We start from the raw sequence: 13,422 nt of genomic DNA on the forward strand, positions 1-13,422 counted from the left end.
GTACCACTGCACTCCAGCCTGGGCAACAGAGTGAGACACTGTGTCAAAAAAAAAAAATGTTTAACAGGGAAGAAGCTTGAAATGATGACTAGCTTTGTCTAATATCTCAGTTTTCATAAGTAATCTAGGAAAACTGTTAAAAAATAAATATGTTAGGTAAATGTAACCGGAATAAGCATCAAAAATAGTCAGGCATGATGGTGTATGCCTGTAGTCTCAGCTACTCAGGAGAACTTTTATGTAATTTGAAATCTTAAAATTATGTTAAATTAAGAAATAGATAGTCACTAAATGTCTGGGTCATTTCCAAATAAGATTTTTAAAAACTGAAACAAATTGCTGAACATGAATAAGTTTATTCTTAGCTTCTTCAACTTTATTGAAGATTAAATATATTTGGGTATATTATACCTAAAAAATTATGTTATGGGGAGAGAGATATTTCTAAAAATTATAAGATAATTCTTATCTCAAAAATACTGATGTGACAGTTCAAAATTGGTTGCTAACAATTAAAGTCACTAAGTTAAAATTCTATTTAATGTATAGAGTTCTGTATATAAAGTGTGCCCAAAAAGTAAAATGCATTTTAATAAGAAAAATTGTAAGAAAGGCATATAATACATTCTTTATTGAGGGAAAAAAGAATAATTTTGTCTAATTCACAGGCTATTTAAATAGTCTCCTACATCCAAACTCTGGATATAGGAAATAAATAGAAACAAGATAGAAAGTAGTCAATAAGTAGGAGAGAGATGTGAAGAAAGTTGTGGATATGAAGATGTATTTTTGGTAATAAAAGTTAAAAAGAAGAGAGAATCATTTTGTACAAGGAAGATTTTTGTGTAGTAAATGTTTGTCCTAAAATAAAATGACTGGTCATCTAAGAAAGAGGAAGTGTAGAACAAAGCAGAAAATCCAAGCATGTCATCAGTCATCTGAGTAAGTCATAATAAGGTTCATGCAGGGGGAATTTATTTATTTATTTATTTATTTATTTATTTATTTATTTATTTTTGACCCAGAGTCTTGCTCTGTCACCAGGCTGGAGTGCAGCGGTGTGATCTTGGCTCACTAATCTCTGCCTCCCAGGTTCAAGAGATTCCCATGCCTCAGCCTCCCAAGTAGCTGGGACAACAGGCACGCACCACCATGCCCGGCTAATTTTTTGTACTTTAGTAGAGACAGGATTTCCCCATGTTGGACAGGATGGTTTCAATCTCCTGACCTGGTGATCCACCCACCTCAGCCTCCCAAAGTGCTGGGATTACAGGCGTGAGCCACTGCGCCCTATTTTTTAAATTTGTGTGTAATCTAGTTGGCTATAATTAATTAGAAAGGAATTATTTAGAAGTCTTTTTGTAGATTGAGCTTTGATGGTAACCATACACTAATAGAAAACAAAAAATTTAGTCGCCCTATGTTAGAACAACAAGGTTTCCTCCAAGTATTGATTTGCTCTTAGTAAAATTAAAAGAGGTTTTGATTAATTCTGAAATCTGTTTAACAGGCATCTTCTAAACTATAGACAGTTTCTATTTCTGCCAGATTTCTTTCTGAGATGTTTTAATTTCTCTAGTTTCGGTTGAAAATACTGTCTTTGTTATTTGGAATGCTTATTTTATTTACTAAGGTAAAAAAAATTTGGAAGCATCTCAGATTTATATCTCAGAAGTTCAACTTTTCCTGTACCTTGCCGCATGTGATTTGCAGGTCATACATCATACCTTTAGTTTTTTTTCCCCTTCAATAGGTATCTTGTTTTGCTTGGCTGAGGTGATAACTATCTCCTTCAACTTTTTTGTTAACTCTCATTATCTTCTTTTTTTTTTCCTCTGGTTCTTATTCTGCTGTTATAGCCTGACACTAAAATGCTTACCCTGAAGTCCTGGAAAAGCAATATTTTCCTCCAGTATAACTTGATTCTGCACTCTTGGCTTTTCTTGATGTGTTTGAATTGTTCCATATAAGTAGGAAACTTCCTATGTTGTTACTCTATTTGCCTCCTTAAGGTATTAGTTTTTTGTTTACATTACTCTATAATGTAGGGTACACACATAATTCTAGACACATTCTTCCTGTGTCTGATTAAAGTCAAGTACACTTTTCATCAGGTTTGATTTCCAGGTCATCTAAGTGGGCTTCCCATATGTAGAAGCAATCACACCACGAGAGGTTTTTCTTTACCTTTTTGGTAAGTGGCCTAAAAAAAAAAAAAAAAAAAAAATATTTTAAGTTTTATGAAGATATTTTCCTGTATTGTCTTTGTCTTTATTCGGTTTTTTTGTTTTTTATGTTTTTGAGACAGAGTCTCATTCTTTCACCCAGGCTGCAGTGCAGTGGCATGATTATGGCTCACTGCAGCCTTGATCTCCTGGGCTCAAGTGATTCTGCCACCTCAGCCTCCTAAATAACTGGGACTACAGGCACACACCACCACACCAGGCTGTTTTCTTTTGTTTGTTTGTTTTTGTTTTTGCTTTGTTTTGTTTTCAGAGATGAGGTCTCACTATGTTGACCAGGCTGGTCTCTAACTCCAGAGCTCAAGCAATCCTCCTGCTTTGGCCTTCCAGATTATAGGTATAAGCCACCATGCCCAGCTAAGGTTTGTGATTTCTTAGGAAAACTGAACTTTAAACGGGGAAGGTTTTCATAGCCATGCAACTTTCTGTATTACTTTTGAATTCTTTTGGTTATTACTCCAGTTAAATGAATAAGTATTATTTTACAGTGACCTGTGACTGTTTTGATCAAGTGTTGTGAACATTTTGACATCTCTGGCAGGGTTCCCCAGGATCAAAATCCTAAATTAAGTGATTTTGGCCTGTAATTAACTTTGGAATTTTCCAGTTGGGTCCCTGGAAAGCATCAAAGAATGTATCTCTCATTTGTAGAGATAGTAAATGATTAGGCTTATTTGGTAAATTGAATGGGAGGCATCGTCAAATGATAAGTGATACTAGATCTTCTTTCGTTTATATTTATGGTTATGTTTCAAAAATGATGTAAATTCAGGCTGGGCACAGTGGCTCACGCCTGTAATCCCAGCACTTTGGGAGGCCAAGGCGGGCAGATCACCTGAGGTGAGGAGTTTGAGACCAGCCTGGCCAACGTGGTGAAGCCCCATCTCTAGTAAAAAATACAAAAGTGGCCGGGCGCAGTGGCTCACGCCTGTAATCCCAGCACTTTGGGAGGCCGAGGCGGGCGGATCACGAGGTCAGGAGATCGAGACCATCCTGGCTAACACGGTGAAACCCCGTCTCTACTAAAAATACAAAAAATTAGCCGGGCGTGGTAGCGGGCGCCTGTAGTCCCAGCTACTCGGGAGGCTGAGGCAGGAGAATGGCGTGAACCCGGGAGGCGGAGCTTGCAGTGAGCCGAGATCGCGCCACTGCACTCCAGCCTGGGCGACAGAGCGAGACTCCGTCTCAAAAAAAAAAAAAAAAATACAAAAGTTAGCCAGGCGTGGTGTCGTGCCTGTAATCCCAGCTACCCGGGAGGCTGAGGCAGGAGAATCACTTGAACCCGGGAGGCAGAGGTTACAGTGAGCCGAGATCCCGCCATTGTACTCCAGCCTCGGTGACAGAGTGAGACTCTGTCTCAAAAAAAAAAAATTATGCAAATTCATAAGAATCTAATATGTTATCAGTAATAATTTGGTTATGTTAAATCTTTTTAAAAGTTTTATTTGTATGGATATGTTATTAATTTGAGTATTCTAAAGATTATACGAAATTTATAAAAGTCTGATGTTCCTGATGTGACTGTCAGTCATGATACTGGTTATCATCTTAAAATGCTGCATGTAATTGGAATATCTAAATTTCCTCATTATACGGAACTTTTATGAAATTTTAACAGTGGATATTCTAAATATTTGTCATCCATGGTTATTGTTTTGAATTATTCTCTAAAAGCATTTGCAACCAATGATAGTCCAAACTTGCTTTTTATGGAAAAGACTCTAGCAAGTACTCTTGAGCACAGATTTCTGATAACTTTAAAATCATTGGACTGAAAACATATTTCCAGAACTCTAATAAAGAGATTGATGGGTTCATAAAACTGCTAATCAAGATCAAGCGAAACAAAAAATTAATTACGTAAAATTAATTAATTAACTGATCAAAATAATGTTTTTATGACTTTTATTTAAAACACTTTTGGTTCTTCACTTAAATATTTTGTTTTCAAATTTAAGGAAGCTTTTTTTCATAAGCTAGCTATCTATAGTTTACAATAATTTGGTGAAGTAGACTTTTGTGAACAAAGATGTAAGCACTTGCTTTCTCTCCCATCTAATTACTCCAAAATTCAGAAACTATTCATAAGTATTCTTATTTTTTATCATATGATTGTTTCCATAAGTTCAATTAAAAAAAAGAACTGTCCTCTCCTTATAAGCAGGATACAATTGGAAACATTGGTTTTACTACCAAGGCTTTGGCTAAAATGTCATATTTAAGAAGGTGCATAAAACATCTGGCTTCCAGAGTTCACAATTTTACAGTAGTTAAGATTATCACTTCATGGAAGTCCAAATAATCTTAAGACTGTAAGTAAAATCTAAAGTCTGCTTTGGTTTGGCTTCCTAGCATCAAGAAGTTTTTAAGTCTAAAACCCCTATATGATCAATGTAGAGAGAAAAAGGTATGTTTCTAAAGAAAAACTATAATAAACCTGTTATTAGATTGTAGCTCTGTGCATTGTTTTCAGGTTCTTTTCGTCTACCTGTAGACTTGAGTAGATCCTGAATTCTCCTCATTTCCTTCAATATTAGGCTACAACTTTCCAACTAAAAACAAACACAGAAAACGTTTCTTTTCCTAAATCCCTATAAGCTGAAACTAGATGAATTTCAGAAAACAAGCCTCATGTCTGATCAATGGGCCACACCAAAGTTCAACAAATCACCCAAAGTTATGATCAGACACATTCAAACTGCAAAGCCAGAGAAGCTGACATTTTCATACTATAGACAGATTTCCCCCAAGATGTTGGAATAAAACTTTATATCACAATGAGAGTCTTATCCCACTTAATGCCTACCTTTTTACTTGGCAGGATAATAGCGTAATTGAAATTTTACAATCAATACCTTCTGCTAGTAACTTAACAGAAACTATTCTAAGAATTTTAACCAATTCATTGGTTAAATAAGAAAATGTCTGTGCTATTGCCAATACTACAGGCTGTACCTGGAAAAATTTCTCTGGAAAAGTTGAGACCCATGTACACAAAATAAGAAAACAGGCCACATGGTTACAACAGGTCTCACTTAATTCTCTACGGTAATTTGATGTATTCAATTCGTTATCTTTAAGCCTAGGTTCATGGCTCAAAATCATTATGCAAACTACAGCTGTCATATTACTATTAATTTTACTTTGTATGTTCCCTTTTTAAACTTTGTGTCTGTTACTTGTTAAATTTTTGCAGACGTACAACTCCTAACAAAAAAAGAAGGCCCAGCACTTTGAGATGATAACAAAATGCTACAGAAAAGACAAAATTAAACTTAATAATGGATTCCTGGTAGACTTAACCTGAGAGCCACTCCCTTCAAACCTTCTTTATTGCTAAAACGTGGCTAAAAGGGTTTTGACACTGACTCCTAGTCACCAATCACTCCCCACAACCAGGACAGGTTTATCCCAGCACCAAGGGACATTAAGACCTACCTACAGGATGATTGATCAGTGAGTGATGCTTTTGGACAAAGATCTTGACCGAAAGGAGGAAATGTGAAAGTTATCAGAATCAAAATGAAGTCACTAATGTTTAAACAAACAAAAAGCCTGACAAATAGAGCCATGAAGAGAGGTTTTCATGCTTTTATATCTGATAATAACAAAAGCTATCACAAAAGACTCTGCAAAAACTACCTCTTTGCATAAAGACCATCACAACCATACACAAAAAAAGGCTTCTGCAAGGACATCTGCCCAGCAACTGCTTGCTCAACCTCAGACTGGTGTCACCCTTGTCATTGATCCTTCTAGCTAAGTATAATTATTTCAAAACAATGATGTAATCCCCCTCATTTTTTTACTTTAAAAACCTTTGTCTTCCTTTACATCCTTGAATATGCACGTAATTTACTATGGCATGCATATTCCCATTACAATGCTCTATCCCCACATAAATATCTTTTTCTCTTAGAGAGCCTCTTTTTGTGTGTTATTTAGATTGACACATCCAAGGAAATTTGTTAAACCCAAGGAGGAGAAGCATGGGAACCTCAGTTTATACAAAGTTGGTTAGGAGTGTACATGATAACCTCTTGCTTGTAATTGGCATCTGAAGTGTGGGCTGAGCTCTTAGCCTGTGAGATCTCCAGATAGATAGTGTCAGAATTGAATTGAATCATAGGACGCCCAGCTGGTGTCTCTTGGATATGTTGCGAGGGAAACCCCTCACACATCTGGTCACATAAGTGTTCTGGGTTGAGTGTGACAGTATAGCAGAAAGAAAAAAAGAAAGCTTGTTTTTCCTTCAGATAGACTAAGCAGTTAGTATGTATCATGTTGATATAATTGTGTCTCATAACTACCCTGAAAGATAGAAAATATTATCCTCATTTTACAAAGGTTTAAACCCAAGCTCAGACTTTTCCCCTCCCAGAATGCTCTCTGACTGGATATCAGCATTGTTCTCACATGTAGTATACTCACTTTAAAAGCACAACCTAAATGAATTAAAGAATAGCGCAACATTTTCTGACCTAGAATTGGTATGCCTTAAGCATTGCTTTAAATGCATGCTACCTTGTTTACCTTTATTAACTTTACACACATAAACCTGTGAGTTTAGATCCCAGAAATGCTTTATTCCCATTTTGTAAAGGGGAACTTTTTAACCCACTAGCTTATTATATCTTTCTTCCAATGTGTATTCTAGCTCCATGTTTTTTAAACTAATGCTAGGATTCTCAAACCAAGGTTCACCATGAGGATCAGGCATTCTTTAGATAAAGCTATTTCCTTATTAACATTATTAACCTCTCTTATTATCTTGTGGAGAAATCTATTACAAAAACTGTATTAGTTGGAATAGACTGGGTTATATGGTAGTAACAAATTAATCCTGAATTCTCAGTGTCTTAACATAGTAAAGTTTTTGTTTGTTTGTTTGTTTGTTTGTTTTGTTTTGCTTTGTTTGAGACTAGGTCTTGCTCTGTAGCCCAGGCTGGAATATGGTGGCAAGATCACAGTTCACTGTGGCCTCAAACTCCCAGGCTCAAGCAATCCTCTCACCTCAGCCTCCTGAGTAGCTAGGACTACAGCATTTTCCACTATGCCCAGCTAACTTTTTTATTTTTTGTAGAGGCAGAATCTCACTATGTTGGCCAGGCTGGTCTCGAACTCCCAGACTCAAGCAGTCCTTCTACCTCAGCTTCCCAAAGTGCTGAGATTGCAGGCATGAGCCACCACACCTGGCCAATAGTGAAAATTTATTTCTTGCTCATTATACATGTCTATTACAGGTCAGCAAAAGTCCCTGCTCCACGTAGTCACTCAGAGACCTAAGTTGGCCAATGCCCACCAACTTGTAGATGCCCCATAGGGAATACACAACTTCCTCAATCAGGAGAAAAAAGAGACTAGAAAATTATACATAGACTTTTTACTACCTCTGCCTGAAGATCAATTTTGCTTTCATTTTATTGACCAAAGCTAGTCATATGAGCTCACTAACTACAAGGGGGCTGGAAAATGCAGGAGGATCAAATGAAACAATTGATAAGTGTTACTGGCTCTGTTACAAATCATATAATAATTTTCTAGGCTTTCATTTATCTTCTACTCCTTTGACTTAGAGGACAAAATGAATTATTGGTCACAGTGAATAAACTCACTTTAAAATTTTGTTTTGTTTTGCTTTTGATGCCCATTTAGAATCTGTATATATTTGCATTTGCTTAAGCATTATTCTGGAGGTGGGGAAGTGGTTTCTTCATGTATCAGCTAACAATTTCCATTGAGGCAAAATAGGAATCTGTAATATTCACTCTTTTACATTACCTTTATTATTTGACACTATGATTTAGATATATGACCCTACTCTGAAAATAAGGAAGATATTCTTTTATATGTAGATGACGTGCCTCTATTTCAAGTACTCCAAGATTGGCTTTAAGAGAGAATCAACCTTCCTATCCCATTACTTCCCAAAAAAGAGCTAGAGACCAAGTACTCTAGAATTAAACTCATTATTTTTGTTCACTATTACCCAACAGTAAACTGGTTCATAATTTACAACTCCATAAGTCCATTATCAGTATTTTACACTTTAACTTAATATGTTCACCAGGAAATTATATTTCTTAAAGTTATACACTCTGTGGTTCCTTTTCTGAAATAGTTTTATGGCTAAGGCCAATGTTCAATTATAGTTGCTCAAAGTTTTTCCAAGGTAAAATAATTGTGGACATGATTAGAGTGAAGGAATTTGACCTTCTGAGATCTCATTTATCTGTGTTTTAGAGCTCATCACATATTACTTTTGGAGAAGAATCTTGCCCTCTGCAAAGGTGTTGCCACAGGCATCTCTGTGCAGAGGTGAGGTGGCTGCCTTGTTAGGATTCTGAACTGTGCTCCCAGTCATTCCTAACTAATACCTGAGTGGCCTACTAAATGACTAATGACTAGGTAGCATATACAGCATGTTTATGTTGGACAAAGGGATGATTCACATCCCGGGCAGGACAGAGTGCGATGGCAGGAGATTTCACCACACTGCTCAGAACAGCCTACAATTTAAAATGCATGAATTATTTCTGAAATTTTCCATTGGATATTTTCAAATCATGATTGACTGTAGTAAATTAAATCATGGAAAATGAAATCGTGGGTAAGAAGGGACTACTGTACTCACAGTTATGGCCTGAACTTAACAAGAGAATGAAGGGCCTCTCACTATGTTCTGTGCTCCAAACTTGCTCTTAGCTTTATGTTACTTTCTTTCTTTTTTTTTCTTTTTTCTTTTTTTACTTTAAGTTCTGGGATACATGTGCAGAATGTGCAGGTTTGTTACATAAGTATACATGTGCCATGGTGGTTTGCTACACCTATCAACCCTTCATCTAGGTTTTAAGCCCTGCATGCATTAGGTATTTCTCCTAACGCTCTCCCCGCCCTTTCCCCCAACCCCCTAACAGGCTCTGGTGTATGATGTTCTCCTCCCTGTGTCCATGTGTTCTCATTGTTCAACTCCCACTTATGAGTGAGAACATGTGGTGTTTGGTTTTCTGTTCCTGTGTTAGTTTGCTGAAAATGATGGCTTCTAGCTTCACCCATGTCCCTGCAAAGGACATGAACTCATCCTTTTTTATGGCTGCATAATAGTCCATGGTGTATATATGCCATATTTTCTTTATCCAGTCTATCACTGATGGCATTTGGGCTGGTTCCAAGTCTTTGTTATTGTGAACAGTGCTGCAATAAACATACATGTGCATGTGTCTTTATAGTAGAATGATTTATAATCCTTTGGGTATATACCCAGTAACGGGATTGCTGGGTCAAACGGTATTTCCGGCTCTAGATCCTTGAGGGATCATCACACTGTCTTCCACAATTGTTGAACCAATTTACATTCCCACCAACAGTGTAAAAGCGTTCCTAAACCCTGATGTTCCATTTACTCTGGTTCCCTCATTTTATTTTGCTTTATTATTTGTAGCTTTTTAAGCTGTTAAAACCTTTTTGGAACCACACAAGGTATCAACTGACCTTTCAAAGTTTACTAATAGAAGGCCAGATGTGGTGGCTTATGTCCGTAATGACAGCACTTTGGGAGGCTGAGGCGGGCAGGTTGATTGAGGCCAAGAGTTCGAGACCAGCCTGGCCAACGTGGTGAAATGTCCTCTCTACTAAAAATACAAAAATTAGCCGGGCTGGTGGTGCACATCTGTAGTCCCAGCTACTCAGGAGGATGAGACAGGAGAATCGCTTGGACTTGGGAGGCGGAGGTTGCAGCGAGCCGAGATGGCACCACTGCACTCCAGCCTGGGTGAGACTATCTCAAAAACAAGCAAACAAACAAACAAAAAGTTCACTAATAAGAAGGCATACATTAGTTATAGAAAACTTGACCTAGTATATGCCTGTTCTTTCTTCCTATCTCCCCTCACCTTTCACAGTTGCATTTTCAATTACAAAAGAAAGACATGTCTTTCATGCATTCCAAAACTGACTGTATTGAATCGCCTTGAGAATGAAAATTCTAGAGTGAAAACATAGGGAGAATTCAAAATATCTGTGTTGATGAAGCCATCCTTTTTTTTCTTTTTCTTCAACTTTTAAGTTCCTGGGTACGTGTACAGGATGTACGTGTGCTTACTGTTACACAGGTAAGCAAGTGCCATGGTGGTTTGCTTCACAAATCATCCCATCACCTGGGTATTAAGCCCAGCATCCACTATCTATTCTTCCTGATGCTCTTCCTCCCCCCCACCAACCCCCTCCCCACAGGCCCAGTGTGCGTTGTTCCCCCGCGTGTGTCCATGTATTCTCATCATTCAGCTCCCTCTTGTAAGTGAGAACATGCTGTGTTTGGTTCTCTGTTCCTGTGTTAGTTTGCTGAGGATAATGGGATGAAGACATCTTTAATGAGGACAACATAAACCCACAGTAGGTCTTAGCATTTTTCTCTGTCTTAAACCTATTTCTCTTTTTTTTTTTTTTTTAAATCCTTAGGGGGATCCTTCATTTCATTCACCTCCTCCTTACAAGGTGGAATTTTAATAAGTACAGGTTGTGTCTGCCAATTCAGTCCATGACTCAGAATATCACCTTGTCCTCATTCCATAGCATAAGTTGTTCTCGGGTGAGAGGCCCAAGGGTCGTGGATTCACTGGACTAGATGGGACATGATCCAGAACTTTACTACATTTGGCTTCCCAAGGATCCCACCACCTCCTCCTAATCAGTGATCATCGAGGAAACGCATTGTATTCCTATTCACTATCTCAAAGATCAGGCCTACCTCACTGGCATATCAAGAAAGTTTTCTCAAGTATATTTAGTGTTTATAATTTTCCTATAGTTCTTCAAATGTATGACATTCATCTTTTTCCCTACCTCTAAATTCCTTTCTTTTTCACATTATCTTTCTTGATTGCTTTTTAGTAGAAAAACAAAGACATGGATTTATTGTGCATATTAGCAGGTCCATCCTGGAAAATGCATGGAGGTTTCATACACATCACTTACAGTAACAGCTCAGAGTATAAAGTCGAGAAGGAAGAATCTGAAATATTAGACTTATTCTGAAATAAGCTTACCTAGGATGATACCACTTTTGATCAGAATTTCCACTTTCCAACTAGTTAACAGTGGCAAATATATAAAATCTGGTAGTTAAAATACATAGCAGTCACTTCATATTACTGCCTCCCCCAACCCACCCAACTTCTGAAGAACAGAGCTTTTTCAAGTTTTGTTCCCCTTTAAGTTTTAATTTAAAAAAAAATTAATAAAAAGGTTTTTTTTGTTTTTCGTTTGTTTGTTTTTTGAGACAGAGTCTCGTTGTGTCGCCCAGGCTGGAGTGCAATGGCACAATCTCCGATCACTGCAACCTCCAACTCCCAGGTTCAGGTGATTCTCCTGCCTTAGCCTCCCAAGTAGCTGGGACTACAGGTGCCCGCCACCACGCCTGGCTATTTTTTTTTTTTTTTTGTATTTTTTTAGTAGAGACAGGGTTTCACTATGTTGGCCAGGCTGGTCTTGAACTCCTAACCTCGTGATCTGCCCGTCTCGGCCTTCCAAACTGCTGGGATTACAGGCTCGAGCCAGAACGCCCAGCTGAGAAAAAAAACTTTTAAAAAGTCATGCTGTACCAATATATCCCCAGAGAGAACTGCAATTTACCAAGGTTTTCATGTGTTTTGAGAGAAATGTTACTGAAAGAATAGTAATGTCCATTTTCCAGCAAATACTGAGTGAAAAACAATTTTTATACCCCAATCTGAGGTATAAACTTGCTTTTTTAGGAACACAACTGCTGTAAATTAGACAATTGTAGCAACCATCCAAGACAATAACAACGCCTATGACAGTCTGGCATATTCTGGTGAGTGTCTATCAAAGCTCATCATGATTTTTTGTGGGATCTTCCCCATAATTGGTAGCTTGGCTTCCAACAAACATGTTCCAGTTCTCCAATATTTCCTCTTTAGCCTCTGATTCTTGTTTTTGTCTGACTCATATATACTAGATGCCTGGCCTCACCCTGTGCATGATCATAATCTTGAGAGAGGATCCAGTGGCCAATCTCGTCTTTGTCCAACTTCCGGTCCTTGTTCAGATCCCGGCATTCGTTAAATTGCTCCCGTTCTGATAAAACCCAGTCTGGCTCAGAGCCATTCTCCTCATGGGAAAACATAACCACAATATATTCATCCTGATCCACAAACCCATCACCGTTCTTGTCGTTGTCCTCCAGGGTTTCCAAAACCACAATTTCCTTCATATGCTCAAACTCTTCGGTAGGCAGAAAGGCAGCGAACTCCTCCCGAGTGGCTGTCAGGGCGCCATCGAGGTCTGCAGCTTTGAATCTTCTCTCGTCACGCGGCAGCATCTTTTTAAAGGTGTAATGATCTGAAGAATCATGAAACTCCGCGGGGTTTCCTAGGTCATAGGTGGCTTGTTTGTATTCTTCCTAGTAAATTTTATCATCCTTGTCCCTATCGTAATCCCGCCAGACTTTGGCGACATCATCGAAGATGTATCTTTTCTGCACCCGTTTGATCCAGGTTTTCAGCTCCTCAGTAGTGCCAAAGCCATCTCCATCATTGTTGATTCGATCAACAATCTTCCCCAGCCTCTCCTTGCTCTTGTCCGGGGTGAGCTGGTCGAAGGTCTTAGAGTCCTCCTTGCCCAGGAAGGCCTCATGGCGGTACCGGAAGCCCCGGTTGACCTCTGGGAGCCGCTCGCCCAGCTCCGAGTCAGGCCGCACCACGCGCTCCTTGAGCACGGTGGGCTTGGCCCGCAGCGCCCGCAGGCCAGCACCGGCGCCAGCAGCAGCTCCAGGACGAGCCCCAGGACTAGCCCCAGGCGGCAGCTGCGGCCACCGCGCGCCATCGTCCAGAGGAGAGGGCGTCCGGGAGGGAGGCGCCGAGTGAGCGACAACAGCGGTAGCTCGGGAATGGGGTCTCGCAGCGCGGCGGCGGCGGCGGCGGCAGCGGCGGCGGCGGGCCTGGGGCCGGCGCGGAGGAAGGGACCCGCCAGTCCCTCCGCCAGGGCCCGCCCCGCGCCGGAACAGAGGTGTGCGCCCCCCGGGCCTCGGGCTGGGAAGCTACGGGCAGCCAATCTATTTCTATTCATAGTGAACCATAGATGTATGATTGAGTGGGGCCGCAAAAATCTTGGCAATTTTGCTCAACAACCTCATCTCTTCCAACTTCTACACATAATCACA

General features: G+C 39.3%; 1 pseudogene; it reads right to left on the minus strand.

Moving 5' to 3' along the window:
* Positions 1-12,041: 12,041 nt before the first annotated feature.
* LOC741973 (reticulocalbin-1-like) lies at positions 12,042-13,085 on the minus strand (annotated as a pseudogene).
* Between the last annotated feature and the right edge of the window lie 337 nt (positions 13,086-13,422).

Source organism: Pan troglodytes, chromosome 5 (genome assembly GCF_028858775.2).
Source record: "Pan troglodytes isolate AG18354 chromosome 5, NHGRI_mPanTro3-v2.0_pri, whole genome shotgun sequence".
NCBI classification, from domain to species: Eukaryota; Metazoa; Chordata; class Mammalia; order Primates; family Hominidae; genus Pan; species Pan troglodytes.